General features: G+C 37.9%; 1 protein-coding gene and 1 non-coding gene across 4 annotated transcripts in view; both read left to right on the top strand.

The window, feature by feature from the left end:
• CTNNA2 (catenin alpha 2) overlaps positions 1-23,255 on the top strand; it is a 1,200,774-nt gene that overhangs the window by 171,649 nt on the left and 1,005,870 nt on the right. The window lies entirely within an intron of this gene.
• On the top strand, positions 18,797-18,906 carry LOC117198838 (U6 spliceosomal RNA). The gene has a single exon (XR_004480090.1). It is a non-coding gene; the product is annotated as a U6 spliceosomal RNA (small nuclear RNA).

Below are 23,255 nucleotides of genomic sequence, written 5' to 3'. Positions count from 1 at the left end.
TCTGTGCGGGAATCTCTCCACTTTGCCCTCCGCACCCCTGTTGCTGCACTCTCCTCCGTGGCTCTGAAGCTTCCCCCCACCCCACCCCCCGCCCCCATCTCTGTCAGTGAAGGGGCTTCTTAGTGTGTGGAAACTTTTGCTCCTTCATAGCTCCCTCCCAGAGGTGCTGGTCCCGTCCCTATTCTTTTGTCTCTGTTGTTTCTTTTTTCTTTTGCCCTACCCAGGTACGATGGGAGTTTCTTGCCTTTTGGGAGGTCTGAGGTCTTCTGCCAGTGTTCAGTGGGTGTTCTATAGGAGTCGTTCCACATGTAGATGTATTTTTGGGGAGGAAGGTGATCTCCACATCTTATTCCTCCGCCATCTTGAAGGTCCTTTCTATTTGGAGTTCTTTTGAATAAATCATCCTCCAAATAAAACTTTGGGAGCTTGCTGAATTGTAAGTGAGAATTGTAGTTCTATTCCTAATAAAATCTGACAGAAATGGGTTAAGTGCAAAACTTTTATGATGGGAAGGCATCCAAAAGGTAAATTCTCAAAATGATTTACATTTTACCATCCTTACCATATTATTCTGTAACTTAAATTACACCTTTATATGCTAATAGCAAGTTATTTTATTATGAGCTATTCATGTGGAAGCATAATCAATCTTAGCATAGTGAGTGGTTACTGGATATAGTGTTATTTCCAGAAGACATATATTAGTGTACTCAGATTTACACAGCAAATTAAGCATATCCATGAAAACTGTAGAAAGGAGTGATGAAAATTTATGCATGATTTGTAATATTTCAGTTAACCATACATTATTCTGAAATTTTTCACCAACTATAATTCATAATATCAAAAGCTTGAACGTCTTTCTCTTTTCTGTCAATTTAGAAAAACATGGAATTTCCCTTGTTTGTTTCTTGCTAGGTGGACTTTTAATAGTTTAGTGATTTAAGCCATTTCAAATGAGTGCATTAGTTAATTTATATCCCTCACATATTTTTAAATTCTCTGTTAATTTTTTGAACACTTCCTAACTTTTCTGTTTATGCATCTGCATCAGTGAGTATTAGTATCAAGTTTCTCATTAGCATTCAGCATGACTTTGAATCCAGGTCTTAGGGAATGAGAGCCAGCTTCTTGAATATTCCTTTATTTTCTCTTTAAAAAGTTCCACTTACTTTTTTCATGAAGGACATGCACCTTTTGGAACTAGTGATTCTTCCCATTATTACCGTATTATGCTTCACATGGCTTCTTTACCTTCTTCTAAAAAGTAAATAAATAAAAACTTTTGCCATTGAAAATAAACAACACAATATTACTAAGTGGCAGAAACACTGATGAAAAAATACCTGCTGTTGCAGAATATAGATACAGCCACAATCTGTAGATTGTGGATTTGTTTTTGGAGCCTAAGACATGGCAGCTTGGTATCACTACTTGCTGTGATAGTCTAGATTTATAAATAGGACTATATGATCATTTAAGCCAGAAGTCCCCAGTGAAGTGGAGGACGAGTTGCAAAAGGTCTAACCATGAGGACTAGATCATCACATACAGATTGGGAAATGGGAATATAGCTGTTTGCAACCCCTGCCTTTACCCCCTATCTGGTAATCTCAGCACACCAGATGAGGTGTGTAGGTGGTATCTGACATTAGTATCTTGCAAGTAAGACCCTGAGATCTACAGACAGATCCTGATACCATTTGGCATTATTATTATGTTTTGAAATACTTAATAATTCCATCTTATCTTAGATATTGCCCCACTTGTGGAATATTGTTAAGCATGGCGTGATGAGACCAGTATGATAGTAATTCTAAGCTTATTAAATAAAGAATAACAGAAGAATATTTGGTAACACAGGGTAAGAAAATATCTAGTAGTTGAAACCATCAAATGCAAATATTTTAAGTTTCCTGCCACTGCCACCTTCTAGTCTAAAATAGCATGTTGAAAGAAAAGAAAATGTGATCTTTTGAGTTAGTCTGATCTCTTAATGGCCTGTATAAATGTATAAATAAATGGACACCCTTTACAATAATTATGGCTTGCCAATTTTGGTGCCTTTTCCCACTTGTGAGTTCCTTAGTAAGTATTTATTTTTTTAATTCTCAGTATCTATATAATCTTACTTTTTAAAAGAGCAATTTCTATATTTTTTGTAAAAATGATAGTTTGACACAATGTTTTTTTTTACAATTTGAGTTTGGTTAATTGAAGCCAAGATTTGTGGTTAATGCTTTTGGCTTTGAATCATATATTTATTTTTGACTTCATCATGTTCTGTTTGCTTACATTTTGTAGGTTAATTTGATTTCATGATGCTTCATTTTTCCTTCCTGCATTAGTTTGCAATTCATATTTTCTTTTCTATACCAAAATCAAGACTGTAAACAATCTTTTTCATATTTTTTGCCAACACTTTAAAAGACATATCAATAAATAAAACTGAAAATGGAAATATGTGTAAGTGAAATCTGCTCATACCCCTGAGAAATAATAATTCCACTGCTAACTGCTCAAAGCACAGACTGAGATGGTGACTCACAGGGCTACTCTGATCCTGTGGGTGAGATGATGCCTTAAGAGATGCTGCCCTGTGAGGTCTATCCTTCAGGATTGGATGTTGTTGCCTGGCTGATAACCTCTTCTTTATAATGTTGATCTGAAATAAATAAACTGCCAGATATTTCTCCAGCAAAGTCGAGTTTCTTCAGGATCAATAGAGAATTGCCATTTGGGATCTGCAACCATGCACGGCAAGCCATGTGATAGTCCCCCCATGGCAAGGGAAGGAGAACTCCTCTATAGAGGAGAAAAGCAAGTTGGGAGGGCTGTAGTAAACAAACAGTCCATGGCTTTTCATTGGCTGAGTCTTTCCTGGGAAAGCAGAGGGGTGTTTCTTCTTCCTGCTGGGCTTTAGTATCATCACAGGACACAAGAGCTCCCCCTTCTGGTCCTCCAAATCTATTAAATTGAGATTTCTGTTTATTAATTTTACAATGTTTACTGTGTTAAAATGCCATGTCAGGAAGAAAGAGATTTTCCTCGATCCTTTTAAGTTCCTTTTGCTGGTCCAGGAATTAAAATAACATGAGACAGGGCTTCCCTGGTGGCACAGTGGTTGAGAGTCCACCTGCCGATGCAGGGGACACGGGTTCGTGGCCCGGTCCGGGAAGATCCCACATGCCACGGAGCGGCTGGGCCTGTGAGCCATGGCGGCTGAGCCTGTGCGTCCGGAGCCTGTGCTCCGCAACGGGAGAGGCCACAACAGTGAGAGGCCCGCGTACCGCAAAAAATAATAATAATAATAATAACATGAGACAGATTAACAGAAGAAAATCAAACAAAAGTTTAATAACATGTATACATGGGAGAGACCCAGGAAAACTTGAGTGACTCGCCAAAATGGAAGAAACCCTTAACTTAAATACCGGCTTCAGCTAAAGACAAAAGAAGATGTTGGGGTTAGTGGTTTGGGACTTCAAAGGGGAGGAAGGCAATTCACTTAGAGATGAAAAAACAGATGTGTGATAAACAAATGTTTGCTGGGCCAGGAAGAGACATTGGGACACAGAGAGGATACGGATCTTCAGGTGCTGCCTAGAGTTCCCCCAGCACACCCAGCCCATATACTTTGCAGATATCTCTATTCCAGGAACAGGCCCTCTATCTAAATCCCTTTAGGCAGTTAAGGGAAAAGGTCAAAGTTTCTTCCTGAGTCTTTTGGGCCTTGATTATTTTTACTTCAAAATAATCCACATGCCAAAGAGATATTTTGGGGTGGCAAATTTTGCTCCCCTAAAGCCAAAAGGAGCAAGAAGCAGAATGGGGTGAGGTCCCCAATGTAGCCAAGGCTAGATTACACGGTCAACATTTTTGTTAGATTGAACTCAGTATAGCTCAGATAAGTGATAGCAATGGAAAGCATTCTGTGCTTTCTCACTAGTCCCATGTTCAAATTACTGAGTACTTTTTTCACATACACCCTGCCAGTGGAGACTGCCTATTACCTCCTTTCCACCCACTTGTCTATCTTGTAAAAGGTCTAAGAAGATGACAAGAAACTCTGATCGACAAAGCATATAGTTTTGAGTTAGACATCTTCATGGAGAAGAAAGAAGAAACAGCATTCTGAAGAAAGCAGGAAATCAAGGTTAAAGTTTAAAATTCATCTTTAAAAAAGGAATGGATTTTCAGCTTTTTTAAGTGCCAGAAGAAGCAGTGAGAACCAAATGCAATAATGCCTTGGAACCTCTTAGCACTTGGCATGTAGAAATGTGTACTGCATTTTTGCTGCTATTAGGAGAAGAAATGCCATGTAATTTGTAGTATACATTTAGGGTAAATGAGATCCAAAGGCAACATGAGAGTCACCAAGTTTTCACACACCTGATTCCTGGATTACTGTCTTTTTAGCCACTGAGAGATGGAACTTCTCATTGTGTGTGGATCACATGTGCCATAGGAGAACCTATCATATGAAGATAAAATGCTTTCTTTTTTGTGGGCCAACTAACCATGAATGCATGTATAGTGGGCAATAAATGAGCAAAAGGCTGCTGAGTTAATTTATAGCTTCAAAGAGCAAATTAAGTTTTCTCCACATATACATTTTATAAGCTAACAAATACTTATTTTCTACAACAAAAGAAACAAATGTTTTACAAGTTGATGAGCATCCAAAGCCTCTGGCCACGATTGTGTTCTCTGAAGATTAATGAAATCCCTGCCCTAGTCGGGTTCTTGAAGTAAGCAGTTAATCAGCTATCATTTTAATACATCCATTAGCCTTGGCACCATAAAGTTAATAGGAAATAAATTTCTGTAGAAAAAAAACAAACCACAGTTTTAGAAATCACTCTCTCATGATCATTAACAATAATTACCAAAATTAAAACAAATTTAGTCAAGTTAAATAGAAAAGAACAGAACGTGAATAGAAAAAGTCTCTTTAATTTGTTCTAAGAAAACTACAATTTTTGTAGAAATATAATGAAAAGAGAAAAGGATCTCACAGTGGAAAATGAACTTTTTGAAAAATATAAACAAAATATTACCATCCTATATTTTTATATATTTATTTTCATCATTATAAGTTAATGTACATTTTAGAAAAGTTGAAAATCTAGAAAAATTCACTAAGAAGATAATGGAAAATAAGGTAACTAACTGAAATGTTGAGTCATCCTAATATTTGCCTATGTAAAACTTTAACATAATTGAGGAAAAAAAATAATTTGCTTTATATCATGCATATTTACCCATGATATTAAATATTCTTCTGTGTGACATTTTATGGCCTCATGTTATTGTACTGGTTTGGTCTTTGAAGATTTTGCTTAGAAAGTTTTTCATTGTTTGGGTATTTAGGTTTTTCCCAGTCTTTCTCTACTACAAATTATTATATTATTTTAGCAACATATAGTTTTGTGTCATGGTTGGTTGACTTTACAGCACAACAATTCACCTTTTTATTCTTTGTCTCACTGAAAAGTTATTTGTTCCTTTTTGAAGGAAAAATACCAAAACTTAAAAATTAACTTTTAAAGTAAAGGGTTACCTTTATCTATTTTTTCGTAGTATAAACCTGGATTTCCATGTATTTGTATGGTTTAAAGTACAAAAATAAATTATAGCTCTTTGGGGGGGGATCAAGTTAATTGTCTGTATCAAGAGTATAAAGGATGTCAGGGGAATGCAAATCAAAACAACAATGAGATATCACCTCACACGTGTTAGGATGGCTGTTATCAAAATATATATATATATATATGCGTATATATATATATATATATATATATATATATATATATATATATGACAAGTGTTGGCCAGGATGTGGAGAAAATGGAACCCTTTACACTGTTGGTGGGACTGTAAACTGGTGTGGCCACTATGGCAAACAGTATGGAGTTCCTCAAAAACTTAAAAATAGAATTACCATATAATCCAGCAATTTCTCTTATGGGTATATATCCAAAGGAAATGAAATCAGTACCTCAAAGAAATATCTCCCCTCCCATGTTCATTGTAAGATTATTCACAATAGCCAAGATATGGAAAACAACCTAATTGTTTGTTAATGGATGAATGTATAAAGAAGGTGTGGTGTGTGTGTGTGTGTGTGTGTGTGTGTGTGTATATATGAAATATTATTCAGACTTAAAAAGAAGGCTGTATGTATGAATGACAAACTGTATGAACCTGGAGGACATTATACTAAGTGAAATAAGCCAGGCACGAGGAAAAATGCTACATGATCTCACTTAATATGTGGAATCTAAAAAAGGTGAATACATAGAAGTAAAACTTAAAATGGTGCTCACCAGGGGCAGGGAAGTGGGGAAATGGGGGTGTTGGTCAAAGGTTACAAAGTTGCAGTTATATTAGATGAATAAATTCTAGGGATTGAATGTAGAGTATGAGGGCTATATTTAAAAATACTGTATTTTACATTGCAAATTTGCTGAGAGTAGATTACAGGTGCTTTCAATACACACACACACAGAGTAACTGTGTGGGGCCATAGATGTGTTAATTGGATTAACTTTGCTATAGTAATCATTATATAGATGTATGTATATGTATATCCAAACATCATTTTGTATAGTATATATAATTAAATATATATAATTTTTATTAGAAAAACATAAAATAAAGGATGTTAGGGAAAAAAATTCTAGTGATTTTGTTTTTTAAAAAGTTGACCTTGGCTAGAAAGAACTATTTTGTTTGTTTTCCTTTGTGAATACAAAGTAAGAAAACCTTTTCTTCACTCACCTTTTCCAGCATTTTTAGGCAGAGTGTTTGTGAATTTGTAAAAATAAAGGAATGGCCATTTGCCTTCTAAAATAGAAGACACTCATCTTTTAATTTCTGTGTGTGTGTGTGTGTGTGTGTGTGTGGGTGGGTGATGTGTGTGTGTATGTGTGTGTGTGTGTTGCAGCATTTTTCTCAGTATCTGATTTCTTCTGTGGTGTTTTTTTAGTGAGCTTGCGATCACTTTCATTTTTATATGTTTACTTTCTCTGTTCCCTTAGACTGCCTCTATCTCTGTTCAGTGTTTCATTTACTAATAAGCCACATTCAAACTTTATGTTCATGTTTTTCCCTTCTGAATATATTCTTCTCTCCTGTGGCCCCAAATTCTAATACAGTCACGTATTTACTGAGCTATACATAGACCTGTGTTGGAGGCTGTGGGGCAGTGGTTCTTAAACTTTAGTATGCAAGGGAATCACTCTGGGAGCTCATTTAGATGCAGGTTGCAGGGCACAATTTCTTGAGTTTCAGATTTGGTAGGTCTGGGGTGATACCTGGGAATTTATGTTTTTAAAATGTACCCTGTATGATCTGATGCATGTGATTCTTGAATCACACCCTGATGAACGGTACAGATCTTCCTCATCCTACTGTGGAGTTATGTCTCAATAAACACATTGTACATTGAAAATGCGTTGAATACACCTAACCTACCAAACAGCATAGCTTAGCTGACACTGCCTTACATGTGCCTACAGGTAGGCAAAAATCATCTAACACAAAGCCTCTTTTGTAATAAAGTGTTGACCATCTCACGTAATTTTGAATACTGTACTGAAAGTGGAAAACAGAAAGGTTGTAAGTGAATTGGTTATTTCCTCTTGTGTTCTTGGGCTCGTGGGTGACTGAAAGTTGTGGCTGCAGCTGCCCAGCAGCAGGAGAGAGCATCATACCACATATATCTTGCCGGAGAAGAGATCAAATATCAAAATCGAAGTATAGTTTCTACTGAATGTGTACCCCTTTTGCACTATTGTGAAGTTGAAAACTTATAAGTTGAAACAGCGTAAGACAGGGACTGTCTGTATATTCAAATGAATATGACACCTTGGCTTCCACATAGCTGTTAGAAAAGTCAGTGCTCTGCTTTGGAGAAAGCTTCTTGAAGGAAGTAAATATTGAGCAGGGTCTGGAGAATTTGGTTTGTTGGAAAGGCAACAGTTAATTTCAAGGAGAAACACAGATTGTGTTCCAGACCCCTCTCATCTTCCATCTTCACTGCTTGGTGCCACCTGCAACTTCAATTTATGTGCATCATGTTATCTGCCCTTGTCTGCTGTTGTCTAGTCCAAGAATGTGCCATTCTTCAGAGAAAACTCACAGGAGAGAAAAGAATGGATAAGAAATTGCTAAGTGGCATGGCCCCATAGTAAATCATCATAACAATGAGAACACCGTATTGGATAAACAGAGAACTTTTTAAAAAAGTTCTCTAGGCTCTCTAGCCTATGATTGTACCCATTTCTGACTTACCATCATCTCTTATTTACTTTTTTTTTTATTGGTGTATAATTGCTTTACAATGTTGTGTTAGTTTCTGCTATACAACAAAGTGAATCAGCTATATGTTTACTTTTAATAGGACAGATGAAACATATATATATATACACATATATATATATATACACACATATATATATATATATATATAATAAATGGGAAACAGCCAATGAGAGATGACATGAAGGTGGTTAATGCCATCAAAATACTTGTTAAGTACACTAAGCTGATTTCACATTGATATTTTTTTTTATTATTATTGGCAACTTCAACTGATATTCAAGAAAAATCCCGAGTCTCTAAAAGCACTTGGTTCTGAGAGCTGTTTTCTAAAGTGTCTGTATGTTATTGCCAGCTGGATTTAAGTTCCATCTAGAATTACCACAGGAAATATTTATTAGGTACCCTTTGCTAATGCTATTTTGGATAATTCTAGTGGTTAATAGTGGTTGATATATTGACATTAGCATTCTTCTTTTTACTGTCACTATTGTTTGTGACAGTAGTTGTATATTTAAAAAATAACAAGCTGGGATATTATTAGTAAATTGTTTTTAGTTGTATGTCTTTTGGATTAGCTGAAATAATGAGCACCTATTCTGTGATGTAAAATGTGGGAATACAATAAATGTCATGAATGTACGTATCCAAACTGAATTGATTTCTTTACAATTTACTTTTAGCTGAAGAAAGATGGGAGAAATAGTTACCTAATGCTGAATAGAAGCCATTGTAATAAAGAAGAGACCTGTGGGTGTGTAATTGGTACTGATTCAAACTGTAAGAAACCAATAGCATCTAATTTTATGGCTGTGGATAAGGCATATTTTTTTCTTGTAATATTAAAAAGACTTAGGATTCTTATGAAGAGGGTGGAGAAAGCATCTAGGTAAAGTTGAAATAAGGCATTTAGTCTTCTATCAAGAAAAGGCATGTTCTGTATATGACTTGGAAAAGCTGTTTGGGACTTAGGAATTATATCATTGCTTTGTAGCTTATAAAAAACAAATATGTGGCTTTCTCTGATTGCTAAAGCATAGAATGCAACTTTAACTAGGTAGAGTTTTATTTTCAAATTATTTTTAAGCATTGAGTATCTCTTATTTATAAACATATTCAATTACATTATGGAGAACAAGGTACTTTTGGGAGTTCATTAATAAAGAAACTGAATGGAAGTCAGGAGTCTTGGAGGTGTTTTCGATTTCATTATGCTATATTTAGGGTCTAGAACAGTGTTTGGCAAATAGTAGTTACTCAATAAAAATTTCTAAGATGAATGAATATTTCTGATTCTGCTACCTTTACAAGGCTATAAAAAATGCAACTTCCTCTCTCTATAATAAATTTAACTTCTATTTTAAGCCCTTATTCTGTTGGGGAGGAAGAAATGCATTCTCAGTCAAGTTCTAGGTTCCTCCTATGTTTCACTGGACCTAAGTTCTGGGGGGGTTTATGTAGTGTAATGTCAGGATACTGGGTCAGCTATCTAACCCTCTGGGTCACCTGCACCTGTACATGAGGGTCCCTGAGAGAGGCCCATTGACCAGCTGGTCTCCAGCTCTTGGTGCATCCAGGTCCCTGCTGAGTTGTCCCTTGGCTTTCATTTCACAATGGCAGGTTGAGCACATCCTGTATCCTCTCTCTCCTGCCTCAAAATCCAGGAAATGATAGAAAGTATACTTAACTAAATAAGTAACAGATAATTAAATAGCTGAGCTCAAAAGCATGTTTGAAAACTTTTGGTAGAACAAGAATTATGAAGAATCCACAAAAAATCAGACTGATTGAAGAAGGAAACTACAGCTCAGGACTTCCGTGGGTACCTCCTGCTGGAGAACACAGATATGGTGCTAAATTCACATCCAGAAGTGGATGAAACTAAGATCAGGGGTGGTCAGCTTAGGCCAGGGGTGACAAGGTGCTGATTCGTCGGAAGGAAGCCGGTTCATCCTCTAGACCTCACGCTCCTCCCTGGGCCCCACGTACCAACTGTGGTTTCTGAATCTAGTCGAGAGCAACAAGTCTGGGATCTTGGTTTCAGGGAGCCAGGTGTGCCTCCAGGGTGATCCAGGCCCAGGTGAAAAGTTTTAGGAACGCCTACCCGCAGCATTGCTTCACCACTGTCACTTAATATTCTGTCCAGATACTGGTGTGGGTCTCTGCCCCACAAACAGGTACAGCGCACAGTGCAAAAGGGGATTTCAGCTATAAATATGAGCATACAATCAAGACTCAGCAGACATTTGAGGAAAACCTACATTATAAAATATAAATAAATAAAAACTATAAAGTTTAAAATAGCAAACTCAGAGCCACTCTGGGGTGGAAAGAATTCATGCTGAGATGTGAGGAACTCTGGAAAGCTTTATAAATACATCAGCTCCCTAGACTCATTGATTCTTAATGATCTTGCTCTGTCTGTTGGGCTTTGCTGAGAAAAGAGCACAGGTTCCTTCTGCCTTTTGTGGGAGGTTTTGTTACCTTCTCATCTTCAAATCTAGGGTGATCCTCCTTGAGGTTTGCTTAGTACAGTCTGAGTTTACATGTGTTTTTAGGTAATTATCTATAGTGTCCCTTTGATGATAAAACATGTGATTATTTACTCAAGGATTATCTGGGGAACAGGGAACAGGATCTAGGGTCTCTTTCCTCAGGTGCTTGTGACTGTCTAAATACCCACTGCTTCCTCATCAGACAATCTGTCTCCCTCCAGATTGTAGAATCCTTGGTTAGGCTTGTGATAGGTAACCTAGTTCTTCTTCACCAGGTAATCTGCCAAGTCTGCTATCTGTTTGCTGAGTCCTCTCCTGGGGCTCTTTTTTCCCCTCTCTTTTCTGCTAAAGCTTCCCTAATCTTAAGCAATAAATCCAAATGGCTTAGGTGGTCCAAATGGGGAAGAGTAAATAGGTAAAAGGAAGAGTGCTAATAAGACACACACACACACACACACACACACACACACGTTAATATTCTAAACACTGTCCTACAACATCACTAAGTACCCTGTGGTCTTTGGGAAAATTACTTAAATACTCTGAGCCTTTGTGTCCTGATGTGAAAGCTATAAGACCTTTGAGGTTTCTCCTAGCTCTCATGATAAAATCATCCAGCTTGGGGTTTGCAGGAACTTTGGGCATCAGTTAGCCCAACCACTCACCCCATGTAGACCTTCTTTCCATATATTTTTACCATTTGATTATGCAGCCACCATAAGAGTTCTTTAAATAATGAAATAGAGGAGATAAGAATAACATTAATTTCTAAAAATTAAGTTTAAAAGGTGTGTTTGACAGAAAAGAAAAGAAATGAATTCAGAGGCCCGTGAATGCTGTGGAAAATGACAAAGTACTGGTAAGTAACCACACTTTTTGGACATGTCTAACATGGGCACCCTGTCCTCAGGAAAGGCAGTTAAGATTTGTTGCAGCTCATTGAAGAATAGATAAAATTTTAAAAAAACAACAACAAAAAGCTTGATCCAGTACTTGGCTTATAGTAAGTTCATAGTAAATGACAGCTTGTTTTTATTTTGGCTGTGGTGGTAATGGCTGTGCTGGTCCTTGAGGGTCTGGGAAGGAAACTGTCTACAGAAAGCAAATTACGTAGAGGAGGCAGAAAGTTATTTTCAGAATCTACTACATTATGCCCAGAGCTCTCCCCTGGATCGCCTGGTTTTGAGACAACAGTTCCCAGCTGATCAATGCCCAATTTTAATGCTACAATTTCAAGCATCATCATACTTTAAAGTAGAAAGCCTCCCAAGGCCTTGGTGATAGGCTGTGTCCCTGAGTCCCCAAATCCTTGTGTTCCTTTATGCAACTTGCTCCAGCTGCCGACCCTTCACTGACTGAGTCCATTAAGGAGTCATCAACCTTCACCTCCTGGGCTCTTTGCATCTTTCAAAGTAGAATTGTGGCCTCAATTGTCTTGGCAGTCATGTTCCCAACTTTCCAAATTTCATATTTTTCTTAGACTTTTGAGTCCTCTTAAAAATACAGACTTGCTCTCTCCTTCACTGACAATGTGAAAGCCTCTCTCTTGAAGACAAAATCTAAATCACAACACTCATTGAAATCTACAGATGTTCCTCAACACTCTCTGATTCTATGGACAGCTGCTTCTGTCACCACTACCTTCACAGCTCTCCCTCTGCTCTTCAGGTTTTTATTTATTTTTACTTCAGTTGTATTTGTGTGTGTGTGTGTGTGTGTGTGTGTGTGTGTGTATAAAATAAACTATACCTGTGTGGCCTATGATATAGAAAATTAAGACCCCAAAATGCATGCTTCCAAAATAGCTAATTTAGGAAGTGATGATCAGCATTATAAAAGAGAGTTCTTTGCTTCCCAGATCTTTTGTTGTCATTTATTTTTAACAGTATGTTTCTCTGGAATATTTAAAATATAGTTTAACTTTCTTTAACTGATTGGTTTTACACCTAGAAAATAATATGTTGAATGAATAGAATGAATTTTTTTTCAGATGGGCACATAGGCGGTAACAGCCTGAGAAAGAGAATTCAAGGTATTAATAATAAAGCCCCCCCACTGGGTGAGCTGGGGTCCCGCCTTGCTCCTCACGCCACCCCCTTTCCCCACTACCTCCCTAAGCCCTTTCCTGGCAGATCTGAGATGACTCACATGTCCACAGTGGCAGTCATTAAAGACGTCCTGCTCTGTTGTATATATGTACCACATCTTCTTCATCCATTCATCTGTCAATGGACATTTCAGTTGTTTCCATGTTTTGGCTATTGTGTATAGTGCTGCTATGAACATAGGGGTGCACACAAATTAACCTATTTTGAATAAGAAACAGAATCATGGACATAGAGAACAGACTGGTGGTTGCCAAGGGGAGAGGGTGTTGGGGGAGGGATGGAGTGAGAGGCTGGGGTGAGCAGATATAAGCTTTTATATAGAGAATGGATAAACAACAAGGTCCTACTGTATAACACAGAAAACTATATTCGATATATTATGATAAACCATAATGGAAAAGAATATTTTAAAAAGAAATGTAAAAACAAGTAAATAAATAAATAAAATGGGTTGATCAAATGTGCAAAAAAAAAAGTACATTCCTAGGATTTTCAACCTGTAAGATGATATCTGCAAATAGAGTTTAACTTTTTCCTTTCTAATCTGAAAAGAAAAAAAATCATGTTTGAAGACCAAAAGAAAAAAAAAAAAGGCATCCTGCTCTGGGGCCTCTGCTCCATCCCATTCTTCCTTCCCCTCACGTGAAGCTGTGAACCTCACTGCACCAGAGCCCCTTTCCCGCCTCTGGGGTCCTCGGCCAGCCCCGCTTTGTGCTGTACCGGCTAGTGGGTTTTGTTTCCGTGTCAGCACTTCCCAGGACTGTCCAGGTATTTGCTTTCTTAATGTGTTCTGATTTTCCTGGTGCTTTTTCACTCTTTTAGTGTCCTGCAGCCTCTCCCTCCCGCTCCACTGAAGATGTGCAAAAGCTCCCCTTTGAGGTGTGTGGTGGGAAGGGGGGAGGATAGGAGTGTTCAACCTCTTCTCATTCAGGTGATACAGTGTGAAGAGCTGTTCCCTCTGTCTCCACCCCCACCCCTTTCAGAACACAGAGATCATCTCCACAGGGCCCTCCTAGACCCACTTTGCAGCTTTTGCATCGAATTCGGCTCTTTCTACACTAACTGTTAGGACTTGGAGGTTCCTCCAGATTTCATTTGAGGGACCAGAAATGATTTTTTTATTTATTTAAAAAAATTTTTAACTGGAGTATAGTTGATTTACAATGTTGTGTTAGTTTCAGGTGTACAGCAAAGTGATTCAGTTATACATACATATATATATATATATATATATATATTTTTTTTTTTTTTCAGATACTTTTCCCTTAGAGGTTATCACAGAACATTGAGTATAGTTCCCTGTGCTATACCGTAGGTCCTTGTTGGGTACCTATTTTATATATAGTAGTGTATATGTTAATCCCAAATTCCTTATTTATCCCTCCCGCCCCTCCTTGAGGAACCAGAAATGTTTTATAACTAATTGGGAAAGGGACACGAGCAGCACAAGTAGAAGAGAAAGCAATGTTTAAACATTCCTATTTTGAAATTTTTGTTCTTATTCTTACTTTTGGACTCATTCTCATTGACACTTGGCAGCAACTTTTACTATGAAAGTTCTTGGTTTTGGTGGTGTTTTAAACTAGGCAGCAAATGAAGGAAACAGAAAGTCTCAGGGATTTAGAGATTTACCTTCCCTTAGGATCTCTTTCCTTTCATGAATATTTACACTGTGGATCCAGCTAATTCCTTTATACTGAAGAGATAGGGTATTTGAATGTTATTTTTAGTTTGAGGCCAATCAACAAAGGACACTTCGTACTGTAGATGCTCCTGCTCTGCCAGTGGCCTCACAGGGACAGTCTTACTGATGTACTTGCATTTTTTATCTTATTTCCTACTTTAAAAATAGTTCACAGGGGCTTCCCTGGTGGCGCAGTGGTTGAGAGTCCGCCTGCCGATGCAGGGGACACGGGTCCGTGCCCCGGGCTGGGAAGATCCCACATGCCGCGGAGCGGCTAGGCCCATGAGCCATGGCCGCTGAGCCTGCGCGTCCGGAGCCTGTGCTCCGCAACGGGAGAGGCCACAGCAGTGAGAGGCCCGCGTACCGCAAAAAAAAAATGTCAAAAATAGTTCACAGAAGTAAAAAAAATAAAATAAAATTGTAAAAGACAAAAAAAAAAAAATGGACTGTGTACATAAAATGAAGACTTGGCCTTGAGTGTATTATACTGGAATTCTAAGCTACTGGGAGGCAGGACCTTGTCTCCAGAGGCTTTTGAAGTCTTATAGTACCAGGAACGCCATTAGGCATCAGGGAGGCCACTGAAAGAGAGTTTCATCAAATATGTGTTACTGATTCAGAAGAGTTCCAGGAAAACTTAATATTAGGACATTCTTGGTGTAATTCATCTCCAGGTGTTTTCAGTATGGGGAAAAGTCAACATAACTGTGAACTATTATTGCTGCTGTCACCAGGGGATTGTTGTAAAATTCTGGAAAGAGGGAAGGTGACTTTTTGATCAGGGCAAAGCTTTGTATGTGTAATTACACTCATCACCTGTTCTAAATGGCTGCTGCAGTGCAGCGTTGAGACCTTCGGCTCCACAGAACTTCAGGACAGCAATTGGAGACAGGAAATTAACTGGAGAAGTTAAAAAAATATAACTGTATCATCCCATCTAACACTTTTCTGTCAGTTTTTTATATGATATTATTCTCTCCTGTCCCCTGCCCCAAAAGGCAGTCCTTGGAGGCATTTTTTTCTGAAGATTTCCCACCTTCTGTAAAGCCTTCCTTTCTGTTAACAAAGGGACCTCTGACTAGACCACATCAGCATAGATGTTAAATGTACAGCTTTTGGCATCACACGGACATGTGTTCAAATCCAAGCTCTGCCGCTTCCAAGCCCTGGATCTCTGCACCTATTACTTAATCTTCCTAAGTCTTTATTTCCTTTTCTGTAATGTGGAGGTGATGGTGGTAACAGTACAGATGTCAGTGGGTTTTAGGAGAGTTAAATGAGATAAGCAGAAACTAATACAACATTGTAAAGCAATTATACTCCAATAAAAAAAAATGAGGTAAGCAGAAAGAGCTGCTATCCATAAATGTCCACAAACGTTATTAGTGAAGAAGGAGTGAAATGAAACCTTGAACTGACCCCTTTACACAAGTCAGCTTCACACACGAGTCAAAATCATTCGCCTCAAATTTCCTGTTACTTCGAACGAAAGCATCTTTTAGGACATAATTACACAGTTCTGAACCTTCATTTTCTTTTCTTTTCATTTTAATTTAATTTTTTTTACTATTATTACTTTTTGGCTGTGCCACGCAGCTTGTAGGAATTGAACCCAGGCCACCGCAGTGAAAGTGCCAAGTCTTTGCCACTGGACCGCCGGGGAATTCCCTGAACCTTCATTTTTCTACTTAAATTCATTAATATAAATATGGTTTGCATGCAAATGAGTAGGTCCAGTGTGTACAAGTAACATGGAATGCAGTATGAAAATTTAACTATTTCAAAGAGAAAAAGATTTTGTTGGGAATCCTATCTAGCTTGACTACGTTCACGGGGTACTTGTCTGGCTATTTATTTGGGCTGCTTGTCCTAGAGATGGCAAATGGTATTGACTATGGCAGTACCAAGAGAAAAGTCTTAAAATCCCCTTCAGTGGATTCCAAAAGGTATCTTTGAGGTAAAATAGGAGGTCTTCGTTGGTAAGAAATTACACTTGAAATTTGATTTCTTCCTAGGAAGTGGCATTGCTTCTCTGTTTTATGTGATTCAGATTAATAAATACAGAGGAGCAAAAATGTTTGAGGACTGGATTAACATCTACTTTCTTTTTGTCGAGTGAAATCATTTTTCTTCAAAATTTTTAGAGTAAATGTTTGTAAGCTAAGAATTTGCATAAAAAATCTCAACCTAAATTGATTTGAATTGAAGTAATCTGCTTCCCTTCTTTTGGCAAGACTCAGATTTAAAGCCTGAACAAAAGGCTTTAAATAACACCAAAATGTCTACTGGCCCCTTTGGCTTAGAGGTAGTGTTTGTAACAAATATGACTGTTCTCCAGCCATCCTTTGGGGAGGTTATGTGAGGAGTTTCCCTCTTTATAATGCTAAGTAGATCATTGGTACATTTTACTCTCAAGAAGGCTCCCTCCCAAATTGCTATGTGTCTCCACTCACCAGAGACCCTTATCTTGCCATGCCAGTTTCTGTCATTCACCTCTGTCACTCCCATCTAGGACTGACTTTTAAAATTTATTTTTAATTTTTTATACAATTTTTAAAGGTATACTCCATTTAGAGTTATGACAAAATATTGGTTATATTCCAGGTGTTGTACAGTACACTGTTGTAGCCTATCTTACTCCCAGTACTTTGCACCTCCAATTCCTCTACATATATATTGCCCCTCCTCCACCACTGGTAACCACTATTTTATTCTATATATCTGTGAGTATGCTTCGTTCTTCGTTATATTCACTAGTTTGTTGTATCTTTTAGATTCCAAATATAAGTGACATCATACAGTATTTGTCTTTCTTTATCTTATTTCACTTAGCATAATGCCCTCCAGTTCAACCATGTTGCTGCAAACAGGAAAATTCTATTTTTTTATGACTGTCATATATATATATATATATATATATATATATATATATATATATGAGACATCTTTTTATCCATTCATCTGTTGACTGACAGGTTGCTTCCATATCTTGGCAATTGTAAATAATGTCACTGTGAACATTGGGGTGCCTGTATCTTTCGAATTAGTGTTTTTGTTTCTTTCGGATGTACATCCAAAAGTGGAATTGCTGGGTCAAAGGGTAGTTCTATTTTTAGTCTTTTGAGAAACCTCCATATTGTTTTCCAAAGTGGCTGCACCAATTCCCACCAACAGTGTATGTGGGTTCTTTTTTCTCTACATCCTTGCTAACATTTGCTATTCGTGTTCTTTTTGATTACAGCCATTCTGACAGGTGTGAGGTGATATCTCATTATGGTTTTGATTTGCATTTCCCTGATGATTAGCAATGTTGAGCATCTTCTCATGTGCCTGCTGGCCATCTGCATTTCCTCTTTGGAAAAATATCTATTTAGTTCTTCTGCTCATTTTTCAATTGGGTTGTTTGAGTTTTTGATGTTAAGTTGTATGAGCTGTTTATATATATTGGATATTAATTCCTTATCAGTCATATCCTTTGCAAATGTTTTCTCCCATTCAGTAGGTTGTCTTCATTTTGTTGATGGATTTCTTTGATGTGTAAAAGTTTTTAAGTTTACTTAGGTCCCATTTGGTTATTTTTGCTTTTATTTCCTTTACTTTAGGGGAGGGATCCAAAAAAAAAAAAAAACACTCTGCGATTTATGTCAGAGTGTTCTGCCTATGTTTTCCTCTAGAATATCCCATCTTACATTCTGATCTTTAATCCATTTTGAGTTTATTTTTGTGTATGGTGTTAGAGAATGTTCTAATTTCATTCTTTTACATGTAGAAGTTTTCCCAGCACCACTTATTGAATAGACTGTCTTTCCTCCATTGTATATTCTTGCCTCCATTGTCATAGATTATCTGACCATAAGTGCATCAGTTTATTTCTGGGCTCTCTATCCTGTTCCATTGATCTATGTATCTATTTTTGGGCCAGTACTATGCTGTTTTGATGATGTAGTTTTGTAGTATAATCTGAATCCAGAGAGTGTGATTCTTCCAGCTGTGTTCTTCTTTCTCAAGATTATTTTGACAATTTAAAATTGAAATTTACATTCCTGGAGAGATTCCTCATTGGTTGCAGGTACTGCAGGTGCTTGGGGAAATGCACCTACACCCCCAACACATACAGTCAAAGGTAACAACTTACGTGGTGTGGCGGTTGGGAGAATTAGAATCAAGATTTAAAAATCATTTGGGTCCTGCTCACTTTGGCAGTACATATACTAAAATTGGAACGATACAGAGAAGATTAGCATGGCCCCTGCGCAAGGATGACACGCAAATTCGTGAAGAGTTCCATATTTTTACTGCAAAAAAAAAAAATCATTTGGGTCTTGTGGTCCCAGATGCACAGCCTGAATTCCTATTTATATATGGGGGAGGAACAGTAGGTCGCCCCAGAGAAATGGAACTCGGTGTCACTGAAGGAAAGTCTCCCTCATAGCACTCTGCCCCAAAGCTAATCTTTCCTACTTCAAACCACTGAAGAACAGAAGGCAATCTGAATCCAGGATGTAACAATCCAATGGGGGCTCAAGACTGGACAGTTGGAGTGAGGTAGTGGAGCCAGGATAAAAAGCAAGTGAGAGCATGTTACAACTGTGAGGTCAATAGGCTTTTGGCTATGCAACTAAGAGTAAGGGGACCTAAGAATGATGCAGTTCTAACCTCTTTGGCATATAGTTTTTGGGTGGAGATATGTGTGTGTGTGTGTGTGTGTGTGTGTGTGTGTGTGTGTGTGTGTGTATTTAACCAAAATATAACTTTCCAAGGAACATCATTTGTGCATACTTCAGGCACTGCTTTCTGGTATTTTCTCTCTTTTCCACTGCCCTGCCCTATTGTAGTATAATTTATTCTATAAAAATTTTTAAAAAGTGACCTCAAATCATTAAATTGATTTTGCAACCCAATAATGGGTCATGAATTTTAGTTTAAAAAACTGTAATTACATTTTAACGTGTATATATAATAGTTAAATAAAAATAATGTGAATCAACACTGATGATAGGGATCTACTAGATTGTTTTTAAACAGATTTCAGAGATGATGTATGTAAATTGCTTTTAGCACATACTCTGATATACAGTACAAAGTCATTTATCATTGGCTATTATTTTTGTGTGTAAGATGAGACAGTTATTTGCATAAAAGTTTCCAACACTTTATTGAATTATTTGAAAACAGAAACAAAAATAACAACAGCAACAAGTGACAAGTACAATAATTGTTTTGGATAAGTTGCATGAGGGAATTTGGTCCATGGCCAATTGATTAGTGCATGCTGCTTTGTTTGCCATGAAATGAAGATACACATTTCCTTTACTCTATGTCAATAGGTGAGACTGAAGGGTTGTCAGAGTTTCCTTTAAATGTTTTGCTTTCTTTGTCCCTCTGAGCTGACCTCATTCCTAGTCCTTCTTCTGGGCTATGTGAGCTCAGCTCTCCTACCCAATTCCTCATGAGCTGGAGGATGCTACAATTAATGCTGATGGTGGAGAGAGTACATTACTTCATGAGAGAGGATTGCTTTCTCCCTTTGCTCCAAGATTTCACCTTATGGTGATTGTATTTTCCTTATACTTTGATTTATGGGATAATATTAATAGATATACTGATGTTAAATATTCTCATACTCTGTAATTAAATATATTATTCCTGCTAATTTATTTTTTACAGATACTACTTAATTACTTATGCTACCATTTATTGTAAAGTTTTGAAATTATATTCATAAATTAGGTTAGTATATAACTAGATTCTTGGAGTCATTCGTTCATTTATTAATTTATGTGTCATTAAACAAGTGTGAATTCAGTATCTGGTCTTAATGGAATTTATAGTCTGGTAATAGACACATGAAAGTATCCTGGAAGAAATGACATCTAAATTGACCTCTGTGTTCTTGGCTGCTGTAACACAGAGATTTGATTGTCTTAAATGACTCAAATAAGAGATACAGTTTTATTTCTCTCCTGCACAGTAATGTGAACTGAGGAGTATAGGCTTAGTGGGGTATTTATACCAACTTCAACATGTGCCTTCCAAGTTTAGCTCCAAACCATCACCCTTTCCTAGCCATCAAGAAGATGGACAGAGAATCCAGGATAAGTGTCCTTGTGGAGATGACCTGAAAACTGCACATAAGCCTTCTGCTCACATTCCCTGGCCACATTTAGTTGCAGGGGATATTGAGAAATATACTCTGTATTGAACAACCAGACACCCAGCTAAACTGTGGGTGCAACAAGGAAGAAAGGAAGAATGGATAAAGGATGGAAGTTAGCATCCTCTGCCAAAAGCTCTAAAAGGAGTAAGTAGCTGAAGGATGCAGAGGAATTAGTGTTGTAGTTCACTTGCAGTCCGTAAAATGATATGGAGAAGCAAACGAGATTCTGTAATGAAATATTGAAAATGCAATGAGAGGGCATGCACAGAGCACTGACCACTGAAGTCCTACAGTGAGGGGCATGCGAGCCAAGCATGGAAGGCCGAATGGAAGGGGCTTCCTATTTAGGTGGAGATCTGAAGAGTGAAGTTAACTATCAGATGACAGCTGGATGGGGTGTTCAGGGCAGAGGAAACATGGAATTCCAAGACCCTGATGTGGGAATGAGCATGGAGTGATTAGGAAACTGAAAGAATTTCAATCTGGCAGGTAGGCACATTGAGGGCAAGGTGGGGCAAGAAATGAGCCTCTGAGAAGTGAGCTGGAGACAGATCATGGTCTACTCCATGCTGAGGGCATTGAACTTTATCCTAAAGGCAAGAGGAAATCATTGAAGAGTTTGGGTAAGGAGATAGTTGAATGCTATTCCTTATTCTAAACCCAGCCTTATTTATAGCTACCATGCTAATTCCCAGAGCCAAAGGAGGAAAGTGTGAAACATGAAAACTTTCTGCTCAGTCCTTGAGAGTAAACCAAGTATAAATGTTTCCAAGATAGCTTAGTGTGGCTTTCATATAGACTAGCTATAAAATACTTTATGTAGGTAATAATTGAGTTTCTAGTCTATTTCTTACTTATTAATTGAACTGGGTAATGGTTATACTTTGAGAAACAAAAAAAATCACTCTACCATTAACACAAAATAGAATTTCTCCACATTATAAGCAGATTGATCAGCAGAATGGGAAAGAGAAGGAGGGACCAGAAAAGGAAGTATAGTAGTCGTTTAAAAAAACAAACAAACAACCAGCCAACCAGTGGAAGACGTGAATGTGAAGTGGTGCTCGATGGCGTCCTCCAAGCATTGACTCACCAACTTTGCCACTGAAGTAGCCCTGGGCGTCTGGTGATTCAGGCACACACACATGGTTGGTAGCAAGTGGCAACTTTCTTAGAATCTCAGTTTTAGTTTTAAGATGAATATAAATTTTGTAGAATATATTTGCTCTTTTTTTTTTTTTGAGGTACATGGGCTTCTCACTACTGTGGCCTCTCCCGTTGCAGAGCACAGGCTCCGGACGCGCAGGCTCAGCGGCCATGGCTCACGGGCCTAGCCGCTCCGCGGCATGTGGGATCTTCCCGGACAGGGCACGAACCCACGTCCCCTGCATCGGCAGGGGGCTCTCAACCACTGTGCTACCAGGGAAGCCCTATATTTGCTCTTTTAACAAAAAAGGCAACTCTGTCTTTTCCCCTACTGTTTCTGTTAAATATTATTCCAGGAGAATGTCCTGTACTATTCCGTTTTCACATACCCTGGAATTGTACATTGTGTTCCTGATGACATGGAAATCTGGATTTGAAAAATACTGACTTGGTCAACATCTAGAGTGAGAGAGGACTGAGAGCTAATTAAAATTCATGAATGAACTCGGGAGACACCTAAAATGCCACTCCATTAGTTTAAAGTGAGAAACTGAGTGGTTACACCCAGCAGAAATGTTCCTGTCAGCATAATCAGCTTATGTCACGCTTTAGTTAAGCTATAAGGGAAGCCAAATCAGACCCAGACATCACTTTATTGATTTACCAAGAGAAATCACTGTAACCCAGACTAGAAATAGTCCTGTCAGCACGATCAGCATATTCTCTGCTCACAGATAGGCTTACATGGAAATCAGGAGGTTGCTCGGTGAGCATGGAATCAAGAGGTTTAGGTGCATAAAATGTAAGGACAACGTACTGGGGCAGTGTGATACCCCTGGCTCACTTCAGATCCAAGTGGTAAATTTCAGTTTAACTTTCAAAAAGTCATCTCGTTCCCTCATTTTCAAGGTCTTAGGGGCACAGTAGCCCTCCACTGTTTATTAGCATACAAAAGAGAATTTGAGTTAAGAACAAAAATAGTTTAGATATTACAGTGTTAAGCTGCAGCAAGAAGCCATAACATGTAATTTGGGCCCATATTTTGCACTTCCAGATGCTTTCTTAATCAGCTTTCACTTTCATTTTCACTGGCCAGAGGGAACAGACTGGCATCTCTCATGACTGAACCCACTTTGTTTTGTTTGCATTGTGTGATACCTTTTTTAACTGGGTCTATCACGTAAAACTCACATATATATCTGGATTCCTGGCTGCCATCTTGAAGGAGTGTACAAAGTTCACTGGGTATCTGAGTGATTCTTTTAATGAATAGAACTAAGAAGCTAGACAAAATGTACAAGCATCCTTCAAACGTATTGTGACCTGGGAAAACAATAACA

The sequence above is a fragment of the Orcinus orca genome, chromosome 13, assembly GCF_937001465.1.
Source record: "Orcinus orca chromosome 13, mOrcOrc1.1, whole genome shotgun sequence".
In the NCBI taxonomy this organism is placed as follows: Eukaryota; Metazoa; Chordata; class Mammalia; order Artiodactyla; family Delphinidae; genus Orcinus; species Orcinus orca.
Note: the sequence above shows the minus strand (reverse complement) of the source record. Positions and strands in the feature narration are given on the sequence as shown.